The following is a 7,473-nucleotide window of genomic DNA, read 5'->3' as shown; positions in this document are numbered from 1 at the left end:
CTTAGGGCAGGGGTCTCAAACTCAATTTACTTTACGGCCAGTGCCAGTCCTCAAATCCTTCCAGCGGGCCAATAATGTCACTCATGCCACCCAGAACCTGCCCCCCAAAACTCTGCCCCCCAAAAAACTCCACTCCCCACCTGCCTAAGGCTCTGGGAGGGAGTTTGGGTGGGGGAGAGAGTCTGGGGTCCAGGCTCTGGGATGGAGTTTGGGTGCTGGGTGCAGGCTCTGGGCTGGAGCGTGCAGGAGGAGGGGGTGGGGTTGCAGACTCTGGGAGGGAGTTTGGGGGCTGGGGTGTGTGGGGAGGGGGTGCAGTCTCTGGCAGGGAGTTTGGGGGCAGGAGGGGGTGTGTGGGAAGGGGATGCAGGCTCTGGGAGGGAGTTTGGGGGCAGGAGGGGGTGTGTGGGAAGGGGGTGCAGGCTCTGGGAGGGAGTTTGGGGGCTGGGGTGTGTGGGGAGGGTGTGAAGGCTCTGGGAGGGAGTTTGGGGGAAGGAGGGGGTATGTGTGGAGGGGGTGTGGGTCCAGGCTCTGGGAGGGGTTCAGGGGGTGCAGCGCTTACCTGGGGCTCCAAGGTCGGGCCGGCCGGTGGGCCTCTGTGCACTGCTGCCCCCAGGCACCGTCCCCGCAGCTTCCCATGGGCCGCAGGGGCACTTGGGGTGAGGGCAGCGCACGGAGGCACAGCCCCACCCTGCCCGGGGTCGCAGGAAGGGGCCAGCAGACACGTGGAGCGAGCTGGCAGATGCCACTCAGCTCTGCTGCGCTGCTGGGACCCCGGACCATTATAAATAACCTGGGGTGTGTGTGGGGGGAGTGCCCGGGGGTGGCAGGTGAGGCCAAGGGAGAGACCCGGCCCCAAAACTCCTGGAGCCCTGCGGGCCACACTGGGGAGGTTCGTGGGCCGCAGATGGCCCGTGGGCCACGAGTTTGAGACCCCTGCCTTGGGAAACCCCATAGAATCCGCGGGAAAATCCAGTTAAAACTGGAACTTGTTTACTACTTGGGCCACTGCTGACCGTTGGAAAGGGCGGGAAAACACTCCAACTGCACCACCCTCCTGATCACATGACCAAGTCCTCCATTTTAGATAACAAAATGGGTTCCATACAAACATCATAAATCATAATACCAATAACCTTACAAACACAGCTTTAGGAATTTGCCCCTAACAGCAAGGCAGTGGCATGGACCTCTTTACAGGCCACATTGGACGCTGCGGTCTCAGCAGCCTGCACCTTGTCCTCAGGGATAGCTATGCGGCGTAGTTCCTGGCTGCAGGCCTTGGGGCTCTTGCCCAAGGTTCAGCAAACTATGCAAGACCTACCCTTTGACAGGGTGGGTCTGTTTGCCGAGCAGACTGACTCCAGACGGTATAGACTCCAGGGTGACAATGAAATCTTTGGCTATGCACACACCCCGGCAACCCAACAAAAGCCCTTTATGCCCCAACCGCCGCAACAGCACCCGTATCCTCCTCGGCCGAGGCAGGAATTCTACAGGCGCAGGGGTAGGAATGGCAGGTGTAAGCCTTCTCATCCCCCATCTGACAGGTCCAGGGCCCGACTAAGCCTTCATTGGGCTCAAAATAGATATTCTGAAGGTGCACCTGAGGACGGAGCACCTGTGTCAACACCGGATCCTTCCCCGTGGTTTTTGAACCGTCTATCCCATTTCTACCGTGCGTGGTCCCAAATAACATAAGACCACTGTGTCCTTCGCATGGTGGAAATGGGATGTTCTCTCCAATTCGGCTCCTACCGTCCCTCCCACCCCCCTTCCCAAACCCTCTTCAGGGACTCTTCTCACGAGCAACTCCTTATCGAGGAGGTGCAGGCACCCCTTGCCATAGGAGCAGTGAAGGAGGTTCCTCAGGAGCTAAGGAGCAAGGGATTCTATTCCCGATACTTCCTAATCCTCAAAGCCAGTGGGGAGGTCTCAGACCCATTCTAGACCTGCGAGGACTCAACAAGTTCATGGCAAAGTTGAAGTTCCACATGGTCTCCCTCAATACAATTATCCCTTCCCTGGATCCAGGAGATGAGTTCACTGCCCTCGACATGAAAGACGCGTACTTTCACATAGCGATTCACCCTGCTCACAGACGCTTCTTAAGGTTCGTGATCTACCGAAAACATTATCAGTTCATGGTTCTTCCCTGCGGCCTGTCGACAGCCCCATGAGTGTTCGCCAAGTGCATGTCAGTGGTAGCAGCCTTCCTCCGAAGGAGGCAGGTGCAGGTATACCCTTACCTAGATGACTGGCTACTCAGGGGGCGCACCAGGGAGCAGGTGGAGTCGCAGGTCAGTCTGGCCACATCCACGTTTGAGAGACTTGGTCTCCTCCTCAATGTGAACATGTCAACCTTGTCACCGACCCACAGAATAGCATTTATCAGGGCAGCGTTGGACTCGGTCCAGGCAAGAGCATGTCTGCCAGAGTCCCAATTCCAAGCCATGTCATGCGTGATTCAATGCATGAGCGAGTACCTGACTATAACAGCGAGGAATTGCCTCAGTCTCCTTGGTCACATGGCCACCTGCACGTATGTAGTCCGGCATGCCAGGCTGGGGCTCAGGCATCTACAGACATGACTTGCTTCGACATGCTGCCTGGGGCGCAACAGCCTGGGCTTAATGATCACGGTACCACAGAAGGACCTAGAGTCACTCCAGTGGTGGCTCAATGCTCCCATGGTCTGCGGGGGAGTCCATGTCAGCAGCCCTCAACTCTCCTTGTCTCTGGTGACGGACGCGTCAGCTCTAGGTTGGGGCGCACATCTGGAAGATCTCCGAATGCAGGACCTGTGGTCACAGGACAAGCTCTCTCTCCATATCAATATCAAGGAGCTGAGAGCTGTGCATCTTACATGCCAGGCCTTTCAGCCTCAACTGCAAGGCCAGTATGTGGCAGTCACGACGGACAACACCACTGCAATGTTTTACATCAACAAGCAGGGTGGAACCCAGTCCTTGTCCCTCTGTCAGGAGGCCCTCAGACTGTGGGAATTCTGTATAGTCCACTCCATGCACCTGGAAGCATCATATCTGCCAGGAGTCCAGAACGTACTGCTGGACCACCTCAGCAGGTCCTTTCACAGCCACAAGTGGTCCATCCGGCCGGACGTCATTCACTCCATTTTCCAGAGGTGGGGGTTTCCCCAGATCGACCTGTTCGCCGCTCGGAGCAACAGGAAGTGTCCAACATTCTTCTCCTTCCGGAAAAGCAGCCCGGGCTCAATCGTGGACGCATTCCCGCTACCCTGGGGAGGCCGTCTCCTCTGTGCCTTTCCCCCGATCCCTCTCGTGCACAAGGTCCTGCTCCAGGTCTGCAGAGACGGGGCAGAAATAATTCTGGGGGTACCAGCATGGCCTTGACAACACTGGTACACCGCGCTTCTGGATCTGTCGGTTGATGCCATGGTCACGTTGCTGCTCCTCCCTGACATTATCACTCAGGACCACGGTCGGCTTCATCACCCAGACCTACGGCCCCTCCATCTCACGGCCTGGAAGCTTCATGGCTGAACCCCATGAATTCTGTGCTCACAGCAGGTAAGGGAGGTCTTACTCAGCAGCAGAAAGCCCTCCAGGAGGGCCACATATCTGGCAAAGTGGAAGAGGTTCACTTGCTGGTGGGACCAGCGTCATACGCCCCCACTTCAGGCACCATTACCTCTTATTCTGGAGTACCTTCTGCACCTGAAACAGCAAAGCCTGGCAGTATCGTCCATAAAGGTACACCTAGTGGCTATCTCAGCTTTCCACCCCAGAGTCACTGGGCGCTCTGTCTTCGCCAACCCCATGGTGGGCCAGTTCCTCAAGGGTCTGGAATGGCTACATCCTCAGATTAGACAGCCTGTCCCTGCATGGGACCTTAATTTGGTCCTCTCCAAGTTAATGGGGCCCCCATTCGAACCGCTGATGACTTGCTCCCTTCTCTACCTCTCATGGAAGGTATCCTTCCTAATTGCCATCACATCGGCAAGAAGAGTGTCTGAGTTAAAGGCCCTTACCTCCGACCCACCTCATACAGTTTTCCACAAAGACATGGTGCCGCTCAGACCTCACCCTGCTTTCCTGCCTAAGGTGGTCTCTCATTTCCATACCAGCCAAGACATATTCCTGTCTGTCTTTTATCCAAAGTCAAATGCCGGTAGCCGTGAGCAGGGGTTGCACTCCTTGCATGTTCAGCGAGCGTTATCCTTCTATGTTGAATGCACTAAGCCATTCAGGAAATCAAACCGGTTGTTCATAGCGGTGGCTGACTGCATGAAAGGACTCCCGGTCTCATCTCAAAGAATATTGTTCTGGATCACGTCCTACATCCGCATGTGCTATGAGCTGGCCAAGACACTAGTCCCGGCAGTTACAACACACTCCACTAAGGGCACAGGCCTCATCGGTGGCATTCCTGGCCCAGGTCCCGAACCAAGAAATCTGCAGGGCAGTGAGTTGGTCCTCGGTGCATTCGTTCACCTCTCATTATGCCATTGTCCAGCAAGCCAGAGATGATGCAGCTTTCGACAGAGCGGTGCGCCAATCAGGAATTCCATAACTCCACCCCACCACCTAGGTAAGGCTCAGGAGTCACCTAATTAGAATTGATATGAGCAATCACTCGAAGAAGAAAAACGGTTACTCACCTCTAATAACTTGTTCTTCGAGATGTGTTGCTCATGTCCATTCCAAACCCACCCGTCTTGCCCTCTGTTGGAGTAACCACAAGAAGGAACCGAGGAGGGGCCGGGTCATTAGGGTCATATATTGAGTGCCGTGGAGGCGCCACTCCAGGGGGCTCCACAGCCAACCTGACAGGTGCTGCTAGGAGAAAAACTCTCCGACAGCTGTGCACACGGCGCACACACACCTAATTGGAATGGATGTGAGCAACACATCTTGAAGAACAACACTTACAAGAAGGTGAGTAACTGTTTTTCCCCTCTATTCAGCACTGGTGAGGCCACATCTGGAGTACTGCGTCCAGTTTTGGGCCCCCCCCACTACAGAAAGGATGTGGAAAAATTGGAGAGAGTCCAGCAGAGGGCAATGAAAATGATTAGGGGGCTGGGGCACATGACTTATGAGGAGAGGCTGAGGGAACTGGGCTTATTTAGTGTGCAGAAGAGAAGAGTGAGGTGGGATTTGATAGCAGCCTTCAACTACCTGAAGGGGGGTTCCAAAGAGGATGGAGCTCGGCTGTTCTCAGTGGTGGCAGATGACAGGACAAGGAGTAATGGTCTCCAGTTGCAGTGGGGGAGGTCTAGGTTGGATATTAGGAAACACTATTTCACTGGGAGGGTGGTGAAGCACTGGAATGGGTTACCTTGGGAGGTGGTGGACTCTCCATCCTTAGAGTTTTTTAAGTCCCGGCTTGACAAAGCCCTGGCTGAGATGATTTAGTTGATGTTGGTCCTGCTTTGAGCAGGGGGTTGGACTAGATGACCTCCTGAGGTCTCTTCCAACCCTGATCTTCTATGATTCCTTCTGTAACACAGCCCAGCTGTCCTCTGGCTGCTTTGGCTGCTTTTCACCCTTTTTAAAGGGGCTTGCATGAATTCAGGTTGCCAAGCCTCCAGGATTGGCCTGGAGTCTCCAGGAATTAAAGATTAATCTTTAATTAAAGATTATATCGTGATGAAATCTCCAGGAATAATCCAACCAAAATTGGCAACCCTAATTCAGGGCCTGACTTCGGGTAGAAGCCCTGGTTCATCCACAGAACTAGGAATGGGCAGTGACAGTTCAGGGCTTCTCCTACTCAGGCCTGTCAACATGCCTCACCCAGGGCCAGAAGCTCATACAGAACCTGCCTCGATGGAAAGGTTATTAATCTGGATAAAACTAAGTCTCTGGCTCTTACCACCAAGCCATCTCCAGCCCCACATTACAAACAGCTCCCTATTAATCTGTCCAGATGGGACATCGAGCAGGTGGCAAGGGTCGAATACTTGGGCAGTGTTACAGCGCTGGAGGATGCTCAAAAGATGTGGGCGCTTGTATAGCAGCAGCAGTTGCCACATTGCGGGCATGGCATCAGACTTGCCACGGAGCTGTGGATCGATGGAAACATGGTCATAGCAACTCTATTGCAGGGCAGTGAAACGTGGGTGCTGAGGAAGGCTGAAGAACATTGGATTTGTGTTTTGGAGCCTTTCTCAGTTGCTCCATATTAAGTGGCAGGATAAGACCAGAAATGGGATATCTGAAGCCGAACCCAGCAGCTGCCTCCCACCTGCACTGGTTCAGTTTTGGAGGCTGTCTCGGTGCAGACATATTGTCATGAAAATCAGAAAATTCCACGTGCCTGTGCCCAGGAATGCCGCTACCCAGCCAGCCATCATGTGGGCACCAAAAGCTGCGATGGCACAATAAGATTGCCAGTGGGGCACATAAACTGAATATCCAGCCAGACCACCTTAAGGACCTATCTAAGAGGTTGATCTGCAAGAAGACCATGTCCCTTTGGGATTTCATAGAATCATAGAAATGTAGGACTGGAAGAGACCTCGAGAAGTTGTCAAGTCCAGTCACCTGTGCGATACAGGACCAAGTAAACTTAGACCATCCCTGACAGGTGTTTGTCCAACTGGTTTTTAAAAGCTTCCAATGATGGGGACCCCATGCCCTGCTTTGGAAGCCTATTCCAGAGCTCAACTACCCTTATAGATAGGACGTTTTTCCTAACATCTCATTTAAAATCTTCCTTGCTGCGGATTAAGCCTGTTAATTGTCCTACCTTCAGTGGACATGGAGAACAATTTGATCACTGTCCTTTTTATAAAAGCCCTCAAAGTATTGGAAGACCGTTATCAGGTCCCCCTCAGTCTTCTTTTTTGAAGACTAAACATACCTTGTTTTTTTCAACCTTTCGTCACAGATCAGGGTTTCTAAGGCTTTTAACATTTTTGTTGCTCTCCTCTGGACTTTTTCCAATTTGTCCACAGCCTTCCTAAATTGTGGTGCCCAGAACTGGACACAGTACTCCAGCTGGGGCCTCACCAGTGTCAAGTAGAACAGGACAATTACCTCCTGTGTCTTACATACAACACTCCTGTTAAAACACCCCAGAATCAGGTCAGCCTTTTTGCAGCTGCATCACATGGACAACTCATTTCAGTTTATGGTCCACTATAACCCCCACATCCTTTTCAGCAGTCCTGCCACCAAGACCGTTATTTCTAACTTTGTAGTTGGGCATTTGCTTTTTCCTTCCTAAGTGAAGTACTTTGCACTTTTCTTTATTGAATTGCAACTGGCTGAATTCAGACCAATTCTTCAATTTGTCAAAGACATTTTGAATTTTAAATGTGCCCTCCAAAGTGCTTGCAACACCCTCCCAGCATGATGTCATCCGAAAATTTTATAAGCACATTCTCTATTCCATTCATGGGCGACAGGTAGAATAGGCCAAGCCAAGCCCCGGCCCTGCGCACCCTACACCCTCTCCTCCAAGCCGGCGGCAGCTTAGCTCTGGCCA

This window comes from Chelonia mydas, chromosome 1, assembly GCF_015237465.2.
Source record: "Chelonia mydas isolate rCheMyd1 chromosome 1, rCheMyd1.pri.v2, whole genome shotgun sequence".
In the NCBI taxonomy this organism is placed as follows: Eukaryota; Metazoa; Chordata; order Testudines; family Cheloniidae; genus Chelonia; species Chelonia mydas.
The sequence above is the reverse complement of the archived record's forward strand: the minus strand, read 5'-3'. Positions refer to the sequence as shown.